The sequence below is a fragment of the Chelonoidis abingdonii genome, chromosome 13 (genome assembly GCF_003597395.2).
Source record: "Chelonoidis abingdonii isolate Lonesome George chromosome 13, CheloAbing_2.0, whole genome shotgun sequence".
In the NCBI taxonomy this organism is placed as follows: Eukaryota; Metazoa; Chordata; order Testudines; family Testudinidae; genus Chelonoidis; species Chelonoidis abingdonii.
The window spans coordinates 22,715,020-22,729,054 of record NC_133781.1 but is presented as its reverse complement, the minus strand read 5'-3'; the positions used below and the strand labels follow the sequence as shown (position 1 = coordinate 22,729,054).

The window sequence follows — 14,035 nt, the reverse complement described above, 5'->3', positions numbered from 1 at the left end:
ATGCACAACTGTTACTCTTGATGTATTAAAAAATACTCAACTGCTCTGTTCTGTGGCCTGCATGAAAGAGATTAACAGTCTCGGGTGGGATTTTGACTTCAATGGGAACAGAGTTAAGAAAATGCCGAGTGCTTATGACAGTCTCACCCTTCAGTTCTTGATGGGCAGGCGTCAATATCACCATTTCAAATGGCTCTAATTGATTCCTTCTGGTAGCCCCAGTCTGCAGTCATTACTTCCCCACCGAGAATTCAGACATCTACGTCGTTTGGTGATTCCAGGCAGTTTTCTGTCACAAAAAAATCCACCAACTAATTTGGCAATCTCACCAAGGAGAAATGAATGGTGCAGGAGACTAAATTCTCCCCTAAGTCTTACAGTAAATTTCACCTTCCAAGTCAGGATTAGGGCTTATTTCTAGAATTGGTCAAAAACGGTGAGCATTTTTCAAAAATTGGTGAATTTTCAATTTTCTATTCATTGCAGGGGGATTAGCTCTGCTTCTGCCTATTCCATACTTCAGTTTCATTTTAGTAAACTTTATATAAACATTTCAAACAGCATCTAAGTGACCAGGAGTTTAAATCCCCTGACTTTCATTTAGACTTAAGCTTCTAAGTGCTTATGTTAGTTTTGAAAATGGGATTTAGGAGCCTGAGTCACCTGGGCAGTCTTGAAAGTTTTACCCTAAGTGGCTTTTGAAAATGGGACTCTTAAAACTTGCTGTTCCTCTGTTTTGAATTACATATAGCTGAGTTAAACACCTTAAGAGAGAGGAGAGAATTTCTACAGAATGGCATATTACAGCCCCGTTTATAAAATCCAAATGAATCAGTCCTGAATGATGAATGTGATGCCAATGAAAGCCAAAAGGAATTGATGATTGGCCTCCAAATGCAAAAAGACGAATGCCATCCAAAAAAGTGAATAAGCTTTCTGTAAACACCCACCGCCATGAAAAAAGCTTGAAAATATTCTGTAGCAAAAGCTGCAGGAGCATTGGCAACTGATACTCTGCCAAATTTAGTACACGAGAGTCTGAAATAAATACTGTTATTTTACTATACTATGAATTTGCTGTAGTAATTTCATTCTCGGGGGAGAGGAGGCACTTGTTACAATAGAATAGGATGAAATAGCAATTTATATGCTTTGCCCTGAGTGTATTTCTATCTGCATCAAAGTGTGTGTTTGGAGCTTCTCCGATTGTTACCCAAATGACTGCGAAACAAGACTAGGCAATACTATCCAGGCTACAGAAATACCACATGTATCACCAGTTTTGGTTTGCTGCTGCTGTGCATTAATATTGCACCTTTACCTCCAGCTTTAAAACATTGCAAGTGGCATCTGATTAGAAATAGAAAGTGAAGTACTTGAGAAAGATCCTAAATCAGAAGAGCATTTAAGCACACGTTTAACCTTAAGTATGTGCTTAAGTGCTCTCCCCGAATAGGGTTGCTTTCTTGAACTGCAGCTAAAGTGCCAATGTGGATATTAGTAATGCATCATCTCATATGGCAGGTGCACTGCACTGATCATATTTGATACTCAAAGCCCATGGGTGCGTTCCTTTGCTCACATAAAATCCACACTGTCTGCAATATGTGTTTTAGGTAACACAAGTATTAGCACTTGCATCAGCATGTAGCTGCATCCATGTGCAGAGGACTGGCCAGTCGGAAGGGTGGCCAGAAGTGTGGCCAGTTCAGATGTTGGGAGGAGATGGGAGCAAATTCTGGTTCCTGCTTATCTCCTGCCACTTCCTGGTCCCTGCTCACCCACAGCCCACGCCTTTTCTTCCCCTCTCCTCTTGGGTCTCTGTCGGCTGGGGAATGTGCCCTCTCTCTGACCCACACAGAGCAGAAGCCAGAGCCACCAGGAATCAAGTTCTGGACAGACTCCCCTATGTTCCACTGTACAGAAATAGATTCCTCCTCAGGGGCTCTGGAACAATTTGTGTAGTGGGGGTGCTGAGAGCCACTGAACCAAATTGTAAACCCTGTATATGATGGAAACCACTTCAAGCCGGGGGGGGGGGGGGGGCAGATGGCAGCACCCTGAGCTCTAGCACCTATGCTCCCCCTGTGCCAGCTCGCAACACCGTTTGGTTGTGAAAGCAAGACAAACTCCTTAGACCACTCACTGCCCTTTGCACACTGTATGCTCCAAGGGTTCATTGCCTGGTGTTTTTGTGTTAGAAGCCACAGTCAATGAGTGTGGAACTTTCAGTCGCTATCAGAGTACTTCTGATTTAAAGATTTCATAGTCTTTAGTTAATGACTGTAATTCTCCGTAGAGGATTATCTATGAATTCCTCAGTTTATCCATATTTGTTCATCATCTTCCAAAACAATTTCAAACTATGCATTGAACATTTTACTATCCTCAAGAAATTTCCCAAGTAATACTGAGGAAAGATGCCTTTCTGAACCTAATGGTGTACCAAATCCTGCACCATCAGAGTTCCAAAGAGACAGAATACTGGCACAGGTAACAGGCCTAAAATACACCCAGCTAGACCTCGACATTCATGAAGCTAAGTCTTTCAGTGTGAATGCAAGAGAATGTGCTCGAGCAACCGGCTAATCATTCACAAAGTGGATCACATTATTTAAAAGGCAAATACACTTATTACTGTTGGACTTGCAATAAACCAAGCATACACCCCTCTCGGACACACACGGTGCTTTATATTTCATAACAGTGCTTGATGAAAAAAGTTGCCCTCAAAAGCTGGGTTCTACTAACACGTTCATCCTCCTAATGAAGAATAGTGTCTTAAATCATGAACTATGCTGTTGCACATTTATTTTTATTTTATTTTGCAACAAATGGCCTACAAATTGAAATTGGAAGTGTTGCAGCAAGCAGTCACACAGGGAAAATTAATCCTAAAAAAGTTATCCTATAATATGGAAACTGACAGAAAACAAGTGAGAAGTTGACCAGGGCAAAGCCTGAAGTAGAATCCCAGAAGAACACAAGATTCACTGTGGATATTTGTTTCAAGGTTATAAATTCTATGTCACTGCCTGGGCAGTTCAGGTGGTTTCACGGTCACAAACACACATCCGGTTGTTATCTTTCACCAAGGTGTGCATTTATTCTTTTCTTACATAGTAACACAGTGTAATGCAGGCTTTCAGCAAGGATGGGCTTCCCTCAGCCCAGGTTTACTCTCTGAGTCTCCTTCTGAGCTACCCCTGTATGATGTTCTTCAATCTTCTTCCCTCTATCCTTGGTCATAGGAGTCAGGCGCGATGCCGGGGTTTCTGGCGCCCTAGGCAGGGGTCCTTCTGCGCTCCTGGTCGGCAGCGGCAATTCTGCAGCGGGGCGGGGGAGGTGTCCTTCTGCGCTCCTGGTCTTTGGGGCACTTCAGTGGCGGGTCCCAGAGCGAGTGAAGGACCTGCTGCAGAATTGCCGCTGAAGACTCGGAGCGCAGAAGGACCCCCCGCTGACGAATTGCCGCCGAGAGCAGCAAAATGCCCCCACCCAAATCCTGGTGCCCTAGGCAACCGCCTAGGTCGCCTAAATGGAAGCGCCGGCCCTGATAGCGGTATGGAGCTCTTTCCATGGAAAGTCCACCTCCACATATTCCTTGGTTAATTTAGCATCATATCTAATCATTCTGCTGGTACCTCTGAACCCAGACTCTTACAGTCTCAGGGTTGGGGCCTCAATGTCCTGTCTATCCAGTAGCAACCACTGAGTTGCCCAGTCTGACAATTTCTGTACAAAGGCCCTGGGACATATCCCACCATTCTAGCTGGCTGACCTGAATGTCTGACAGTATTTCTCAGCTGGCAGGTCAACTCTGTCCAAAATAGCAGCCTTCAGTGTATCATAGTCTTTGGCCTGGCATTTCCTCAGGGCTATATAAGCTGCCTGAGCCTCGTCGACCAGATAAGGAGCTAGCCAAAGTGCCCAGGCACCCTAGCCCTGGCCAGTGCTAGTAGCCACCAGCTCAAAGGTTAGTAGAAAGGCATCAGGGTCATCCCCTGGGGCCATTTTACCTAGACCCAGGCCTATCATTTGATTTCCAGCTCCCTCACTGGAATTCACCAGTCTCTGCGGGAGCTGTTGCTGTACTGGGCCTGCTCCTTCATGAACTCTTGTAACATTCACTGCTGTTCCACCCGCCAGCTCAGAAGCGCTTGCCTCTCCACCTGCTGCATCCCCTTTGGTTGTTTCATTAGCCAGCCCAGCATCTTGCCCAGATCTCCTTCCTTCACACAGGTTCCCCTTCAGTCTCCTCTTAGCTTGAGAGAGTTAATGCTCCCGGAAAAAGCCCCCATGTGTCGCAGGGCACCTCTGTCGCTACCCGCTGAACTGCACTGTCTGGCCAGTTCAGGAGGAATCAGAGTCACAAACATACATCGCGTTGTTATCTTTCACCAAGGTGTGCATTTATTCTTTTGTTGCATAGTAACACAGTGTAATGCAAGCTTACTGCAAGGGTTGGCTTCCCTGCAGCCCTCACACTCATCCTCTGAGCTGTCCCTTGCTTCTTGTTCCTTCCACTTACATTCTCCCAATTACCTCATTAGCCCAGTGATTACCACCCAGGTGCTCACAATCCCCCAGCAGAAAGTGCATAATTGGCTCCAGCTGGGCCTGCAGCCTTCTTCAGGCTGCAGCAATGGCAGTGATCCCGGTGCTGCTGATAGTGCATGTCTTTCTAAAACAAAACCCACTTTCTTGAGCAATACACAGCCACTGGAAATGGTCTTATACAGGTATCTGTAACATGTGTGTTAAATTTCACTGCTTAGAAAAATACACAGGTTGGTGATTGGCAATTTGTTCTATCAAAGACAAGTTAATAACTTTGGTTGAAAAAAATAGTAAATGCTTAAGGTAAAGCATTACAACTGACGTGACACATTTCTGAAGCTTTTGAAATGATCACCACTTTGTTCAATTTAAAACCTCTAAAGTGATTATTACAGACTTTTATTATTATTTATTCATATTACAGTAGCATCTAGAGACCTCAACTGAGACTGAGGCCTCATTGTGCCAGGCACTGGGAAATCACATGTTAAGAGACAATCCATGGCCCAAATTGCTCACAATCTAAGTAAATAAGACAAATAGAAATAGGAAGGTGAAGTGACTTCAGCTAAGGTTACACAGCAGTTTAGTGGCTTAGGTAGGATTTGAATTCAGGTCTCCTGGCTTCCAGAGCAGTACCTGACCACTCTGCTTTCCTGGATGCTCAGATTATTGTCCGCTCTGAGATAAGTAAAGTAAGCATTACTGCCCCCATTTTATAGACAGGCATTTGAGGAGAATGAACTAGTTAATATTTTTAAAGTACTTTGAAGATGAAAATTGCTATGTGAGCCTGACCCACAGCTCACTGAAAGGATTAGAAAGACTCCCATTGACTTCAGTGAGCTTCAGCTAGCGAGAAAGGGCCCAGTTAACATAAAATAAATAATTTTTCATTCATCGGCACCTGAAAATCCTATCAACTGTAGATCCTGATCCTGCAAAGAGAACTGTGTGAGTAGGCCCAATGTGGAATCCCACTGAAGTAAACAGGGCTCTGTGCAGGAAGGATTGGGGCCACTGGGATTCGTATTCTATTACTAACATAGGCAAATCAACCATCGTCCTGAAAGCAGCATCCTTCGTTAGTTAAATAATAATTTAAGCCACAAAGGCCTGATTCTATAAATACTTACGCACAGAAGTAACTGAATTCCATGGGACTACACAGGTGAGTAAGTGTTTGCTGGATCAGGAATGGAGCATAACATGTATTGAGCATTTGCTGCTTTCATAAGTAAATAATACTTCCATTGCCACAAATTAAATAGGAGATGTAAAACATCACCTAGTTTTCAGCAGCAAATATTAAGCTGAGCTCAAGTCTTTAGGGAAAAATAGCATGTAATAATGATCACACTTCTTCTGTACATACAGGTTCCTAGTGCCCAGTTTGTGCTTTACCGTCATTCGCCTTTCTCCTCACTACCAATTCCCGCAGAGGAGTTCCTTTTTTGATTCATTTTGAAAGTTTACCATCAATCATCCTCTTAAAGAACTTGTCAGAAACTTGGATAGAGGCTCATAATAAAATAGCGGAGACAGAGAACTAATTGATTTCTATAAATAATGTTTAGCTGTAAAGATATGAAAGGTGGTTAGGACCACATGCATTTAATCTTCCTTTTAGCCATCTATGTCTGCAAAGGTACATTAGACACTGTGACAAAGTAACCCCACTAGTTTGCACTGCAAATACAGTGGGACATTAATATCATACTTTTCTCTCCTTTAGAGTCTCTAATTACCCCCCAAATTTATATGCTGCATATTTTTTAACTTTATTTCCAGTACCATCTCTACTATGACAGCATGTAGAAAATGACCCTGTTTATTTCCCCCCCTTTCCTGGAGGATGGATGTAAGTTTAATCTAAATTCTAAGTCTGAACTCATTCTAACCATGCTGTAATGACTGACAACGTTCAATGTAAACACATACCACCTTCAAAATAATACTACTGTATGTCTTGGAGTTGGAAGAAAATGATTAATGCAACAGAAAGCATTAAGCTGGAGTAAATTCCATCGCAATCCCATTTTGCTGCCTTCAAACAGACAATATACAGGAATTGTTACTGCTCAGCCTCATAAATTATGTTATCCATGTGAAATGACATTATTCTTTATGCAATGCTATAAGGAGCAAATACTTAGCTGGTATAAATTGTCGTAGGCCTGCTGAAGTCAATAGCAGTGGACCTATGACATTGCACACCGGTTAAGGATCTACCCCTAAATGTAAAAAGCACGTAGCCAAAAGATAGGCTTCCTGCCCCAAATATAAATGAATGGGGGTAATTGCTTTATGCTCATTTGACAAAGACAATGGAAGAAGTAACATACTTAATTTAGGGATCTTAAAATGCTGGGGAATACTGTCAGCTACAGTCACATCTGTCTTAAGTGATGCCAGAAGGAGCCAGCAGAAATCAGTCTAGCAGAGTTGATCTAACTAAAGGTCAAACAAAATCATTCTGGACACATTCTGGACATTGAGGAACCTTTAAAATGGTCCATATTAAGGCAGGAGGCTGGACTTGGCATTTAATGCAGGTTTCACTGTATATTACATCTAAATAAAAAGCAAAGAGATTACAGAGAAAGTCTTGTGCAGAGGATGTCACATTTAAAATTATGAATATTAGGTCATTATATATGCAATGATTTATACAGGCAATGTCAGCCTATTTAGCCCTAACAAACTTTTTCAACCAATCACTGGGTTTAACATCTAATGCAAAAACAAAATAAAATGCTATGTTGAGGGTTTTTTTTTTTTAAGGATAACTTTCTGGCTGTCTACTAAATAAAACCTGAATGATTACCTTCACTTGTGAGCCAGAAAAAAGTGTCAGACCAGACAGAATTAAAAAAAAATGGCCGGTTCTTTTCCAGACCTTTTTTGCAATGGCTGTACATAGATTTTTCCATACATAAAATACCTAGTGATTTAGAAAATATAAAAGAAACACAAATGGCTACATTGATTTAAATAAGGCAATTCTAGCTCAGCAATGACTTCTGAATACATTCAACACACAGTATTATAATTGGTTTTGAAATATGGTCATAATTTTAAATATTTTTACAGAAACCCTCTCAAACTACCATCCAATCATGTGGCTTTTACACAGAGTCAAGTATTTCACAATGCCTTTAACTTTATTGTTCAAAAACACACTGAGCTCCATAAGTCAACTTTCATGAACTATTATTTTAACCATTACAATGTCTGGTTTCGATTAGAAATCCCTATCCATTTTAAAATCCAGTCAGAATAGTCGAGGCCTGGATTCAGATACAAAGAACATTTTAGTGTCAAGCTAAATAAAGTTAACCCTTCCTCACCCCCCCCAAAAAAAGAAAAAAGAATTCAGTACTCCTTGAGAATGCATTCAGCCATTGTGTATTCCCATATTGTCCAACAAGGTGCTAAAGAATCTGACCATTTATTAGCAAAGATTTATGAAGATCTAACTAGCTGGTTATCACAACTGCCCACATGAAAAGAATATTTGCGAGGGACCTGTTACCATATGATTTACACTAGGGATGGGTCTGAACAAGATCTGTAGTAACTTTGTACTTTGAGGAAGTTTAGATCCAGGTACAACTTTTCATCTTTGGCCCATTTCTGTTTTAAACCCAAAGATTATGTATCGGAGCATTGTCAGTATGTGAATGAAAAAAGTGATATGAGCCTTGGAAAGTTTTAGAACAATGGTGTTTAGGATATTTGATCAACCCTACAAAGCTCTGTCCTTAGCCTTCTCTCTAGGTGAGCTCATCAACTCACCTGCTGCTTTTGTTGATGACTTACAAATCTACCTCTCCACTCTGAACCAGCCTCTTCCCATCCAATGCTGTGTCTCTGCCTGTCCCTGCCACATCTTCTCCTGGATGTCTTGATTTCAATGTCAACTTAGCCTAGCTGAAGCTGGGCTCCTGGGTTTTCCTCCAGAACTCTCCCCGTTCTCTGTCATTGTTGACCATGACTGGGTAGAAGGGTATAGCTGATATTTCCTTTAAAAAATTATATATATGAATCTGACTCACTTTTATACTAAAGCCGCAGGAAATCAGTGGCAGAATCAGGGATAGAATCCAGACCTCGTGTTTCTAGCCAATACTGTAACCACAAGATCCCCCTCCCTCTCTAATCACTGCTGATCCTCCTATGTTGGCTAGAAAGCCAGGAAAATTCACAAGGTGTAGCCAAGCTTGAGCATTCCAAATAAGGTGTGGAGGAAACACAATCAAGGAATTTAATTTGCCTTGTGATCCCTTGACACCAGAGTCATGTGATCCCACAGGGCAGGGATTGAGGATGTCTCTGATTGGTTGGCTACCAGAGGTATGTGCAGGTGGTGATGGACCCCTCTTAAGATGGCTAAAGGTTAATATTTTACCTCTATAGCAATGCATCACGAGGTCTAGAGATGGTGACAAAGAGAAGATGAGACTGTGAAGTGATAAAACATACATACTTTCCCTTGAGAATGCTTCCTCTGATTTTGCTTTCTGTTGCCCCATGCATGGATCTGGAGTCTAAAATAAGAGTCCCTGGGTTCAGTCAGTGACAATTCATAGCAGCTACCCTACAGCAAACACACATACACTTTTAATGACAAGAGAGCTGAGAAAAATATATAGGCAATGCTTCTCTTTTCATGGGACAGCACTGTAATGGAGAGAAGCAGGAAAAGGCAACATCCACGAAATGGAACTGATGCAGAAGGAAAATCATCTTGTTATTGAAAATAGGGGGAGGGAAAGGAAGTTTGACAAAGAATATGACTGAAGAATTAATAGAAATAGAAATGTCCATCTGATCATCAATAAAAGAATAAATCAGTTGTACCATTCAGGAGAAGACTAGTCAATTAAAAGCCCCAACCTAGCATTCACATAGAGAGAAGAAATATAAACCTGCCAGCATACAGGACATTTGTTGCTTTTGGAAAGGAGCTTGTATTAAAAATGCCAAATCTTAGTAAAAAATTGTACTTAGCACCAAAAAAACCCCAAACAAACAGAAAGACCGTTTATCTGCCCAAAAGTTTGAAATAGTGACAGAAAAGGGAATGGGAGACAAATCATCTTCCCTACGCTCTTGTCAGCTTTATTTTAGAAATATTATATATGGCCCAGAAAGTCTATAAGGAAGAGGTCAACCAGATTTTCTCTCCCCTCCTCCCCACACTTTTAATAACCTCAGAGACAGGGATTGCTCTTCCAAGCATCTGCTGAATCCTTTAAGGTTTGCAGCCACTTCCTCCTGCAGTGCCCACAAGGAGTTAGCATAAATAATTAGCATTATATTTTTATCATGCTAGGTCGTCTGGGTTGCCCAGTGTACCTGGCCCTCTCTATGTCCACTGAATTTAAGATCTTTGGAGTATGGGACACTTTCAATTTGTGTCTCTTGTACGTATGAACAAAGGGAGTTGGGATTTTCAGAAGGGTCTAAGGGACCTAGGTGACCAACTACCGTAGACTTTCAATGGGATTTGTGCACTTAAGTCTCTTAAGGCACCTTTGAAAACCCCAGCATAACAGCTTAGATTGTGATGGGTTGCATGGGAGCCACTCACAATAGCGGCCCCTATGGTCCCGAGCTGTCCAGAAAGGACTATGATGAAAATTGGGCAGAGAGGCATGAGGTCTTGGCCTGCCCCTACCCTGCATTTGCCTGCAGTGCCTAATGGATCAAGCAGATTGCCCACCCACAGTGCACCTTGGGCAGTATGACTCCAGACCACCTCCTACTCTAGGCTAGGGTGACCAGACAGCAAGTGTGAAAAAGTGGGACAGGGGGTGGGGGGTAATAGGAGCCTATATAAGAAAAAGACCCAAAAATTGGGTCTGTCCCTATAAAATCGGGACATCTGCTCACCCTACTCTAGGCTGTGATATAAAAGCCAGGATCTAGGTCACAATAAATGGCAAATAGCTATACTTTTTGGCTACAGGTATTCTGGAAGAGCTGTACCTTCTAATTTTTAGACAAGAAATCAACCTGGATAGAAAATGATTTCACACACATAAATCCTGCCTTTCTTCAGCAGTGACAATCCCATGATGTACAAGTGATAAACTTAAGAAAATGGTGTGATTATATTTCCTGCTAGAGCATGAAAGTTTCTCCGACTCCTTGACATCCTGCCACCTAACAAAGTTTCTCTTAACTGTTCTTGTTGGTCAATTACAATTTATTTCTCTTGGTCTTTGCAACAAAACACAAAACAAAACCCCCTAACCCTTCTCTTCAAATCAGCCTCAGATTATGTATGGGCAGCTCAAGAAGTGTGGTATACGTGAAGCACCTAGAATTTGAGATAGGTGCTGGTATATCATCATTTAATAAGGACAGAATACATTTCACCATTTTGGCGCTGCAATGTGTTGCCACATAGAGCTCCTGAACTTGAGAACAACTTCAAGATAACTACTTCCTGAACCAGTGGATATAGGTGGCAAGGGGGAAGCATTACTGATATGATCTGGATTCTGGTAATGATGCAAGCCAGGCAGTGTCAGCAGCTATACCCCGGCCTTTGGGCAGTGATCCCATCAAATCTCACAGGTCCCGCAAGAATGGGCTGTGTGCATGCTTGGAGCAATCTCCAAGCAGCACCTATCTGCTGTGGGTAGCAGTGAGTTATCAATTACCCTTTGAGTCAATAATGACACAGTGCCCTCAAAGTACCTGCGAGGGGATACTGTTCTGATAGAGGTGTCTTTCAGAGGAGATAGAGAAGTCAATGCTTTGACCATTTATAACCATTAAAAATCCCACCATGGCACTTTCTGTATAACAATAGGACAGTAATATTGGTGTCCTGGAAGTACCCCAAAGCAGCCAACCCTCCTGTGTTAGGCTCTGCACAAACATCTAGTAAATGATATTTCCACAGGATGTTCCCCCAGACTCACAAGTAATAAAACAAAGCAACAATAACGTACATCATTGACATGATCTGCAGACAGCATATGCCTGTAACTGTGCATCTAATTTGCAAGTGCAGTTACCATGATAGCCTGCAATAATTGGCTATATTAGTAAGTGCACTTATTATGACTGTCCATGCAGAGTGCTACCCAACTGCAGATTGGAACCATCAGAAAGACTATGCAAAAATGACCAACATATACTATTACTCTGCAATGGTTTGTTTCTACACACACAAAAGTCTTATATGACCAAAAACTTAAATTGTATTTAGAAAGCACGATGCTGTGTTCTGAAGAAGGACACTGCAATGGTTTGGGCCCTAGCCTAGAATTTAAGAGACCTGGATTGAATTTCCTGCTCTCCCACAGATTTTCTATATGACTGGGCAAGCCAAGGAGAGGCTGTGTGTAAAATGGGGATAATATTCCCCTTCCTTCACATTAAAGCCTGGGAAATGCTTTGAGATCCACTGATGAAACCCCTATGTGAAAGCCTGTGGAATGTACATATTGACTTACTCAAATAAAATTGGGCTTGCAAACATTTTGATAATAAATAAAACTGCAGTGAGAGCATAAAAATGACATACTTTAATGGTTTGGCATGTAATAAGATTAAAACCACTGTGTTATTATACATTCAATTTCACCACAATACAACATGATTTTCAGTTAACCAGATCCATGGCTCATTTCAGGTAAAGCGCACACACACATATATACATACATATGTATATGTGTATATGTATGCGTGTGTATACACACATACACACACACATACTATATAATATACATTATACACTTGCTAAGATTCATAAGTACTGTACTGGAGGGAAAAAATATGTAGCTAAACCTGCAGGAAAAATAAATGGTGTTGAAGCTATAATGAAAATTAGGAACTGCTTGACAAAACTATACTTGCTCTTGAAGCTAATACTAATGTGTGTAAAATCTCAGAGATAATGGTACATTAATATAGGACTTTACATATTCAATCCTCACAATGCCCTGTGTTCTTATACCTCCATTTTGCAGATGAGGAAACTGAGGTACAAAACGGTGAAGTGGCTTGCCCAAGGTCACACAGCAAGCCAGCAGCAGAGCCAGCATTAGAACCCAGGTCTTCTAACTCCTACTCAAAGCAGTAAACCCGCTGATCTAGAGATATGAGCATGTCAATAAAAGATGCAAATATCACACCACTGTGTCTATTACAAAAACACATACTATTAGAAAGCACTGAGCAGTTCAGTCTCTTAGCGTGTTGAACTTCCTCCCCACCAACACATCATCAACTTGGGATGTTTGCCAGTTCACTTACCCATGATTATCATATTTTCTGTCTGATGCATGAGGAATAATTGCTTTTCAAATGCTGGTTCTGTAAAGCCAGAAGAGTTGCTTTCCGCTAGCCCAGTTGTCGGAGTCTCTACCTGAGATGCTGTGCAAAATGCTAACTTGAAAGAAAACATGAGTAGGGGGGGAAGAGAGCTCTCTGAGAACCTCCACATGGTTCCTGTTGCTAGGGGAACCACTCCCTTTGTCTGCATAGGTTAAGAATGGCTGCCTCATTTGGAGCTGGGCTCTTGAGTAGTGCAAACAGCATAGCAGTGTCAGGGGGAAAAAGGATTAAAAGCTTCAAATGTTTTATAACCCACCCTCTCCCCACACACAGAAAGGGTGATTTGGAATTTTTAAAAGAAAAGTAACCATTAACAGATTTGGGGGGGAGGGTGACATTGAAGATACTACAGAGTCTCTTTCATGGCTTCTGATGGGATGGAACTCAGGTGCATGACATTAGACTCAGATATAGTACTCACTGGTGGATCCAGACTAAACAGCGTGCAGATCCAATCCCCCTAAAGCCAAGGGCTCAGCAGTATGACACAGTTAAGGCATGCCCGTTTCATAGCCAACAGTACACCAGGGAGTGAAGTGGCTGTCTGGGCCCCAAGGGAGTAAAGTACATCTGACCACCTTTAACTATCCTCACCTTGTGGATTAGCTACCCATTTTGCAGCTGGATAAATTGGAGATGGCCTTTCAGGGCAAGATTGAGCAAGACTCAAACCCACAACCTTCAGGAGTCTAGCTGAGCACCTTAATCACTTCAGGACTGCACCATATATTCACCCAAATGGTCCACAGTAAACAAAAGGGATCTATAACAACAAACAAAAGCCTCTCCACTCTTTCAAAAATGCTCATAGTAGGTGGGATTTTCAAAGGTGCCATGTAGAGTGAGGAATTTCAAAACCAATTGAAATCCAATGGGATTTGGGGGCCCTAATGCCTTCTTTGAATATTCTGCCCAGAATTCCTTGCTCCTTTCCCTGCCACTGCTGTCCCCTGCTCTCCATCCTCTGCTGGCCCCAGCCCCCAGCATTGCTCTGGAAATGCTCCATTACCCCCATAGATTTTAGGAACACTTTAAGTTCAGAGTCAATATCTGTCAGTCCTTAGTTTCTGCAATAATCCATCACCAGTTACAAAATGAACATGCCAGTGTGTGTTTCTGC

General features: G+C 41.9%; 1 protein-coding gene across 1 annotated transcript in view; it reads right to left on the bottom strand.

Moving 5' to 3' along the window:
- Nucleotides 1–12,912, bottom strand: part of ANKFN1 (ankyrin repeat and fibronectin type III domain containing 1) — a 176,297-nt gene extending 163,385 nt beyond the window's left edge. Inside the window, exon 1 of the mRNA XM_032805646.2 lies at nucleotides 12,835–12,912. The gene's annotated coding sequence lies outside the window, so the exon portion shown is untranslated. The remainder of the gene's footprint in view (nucleotides 1–12,834) is intronic.
- Between the last annotated feature and the right edge of the window lie 1,123 nt (nucleotides 12,913–14,035).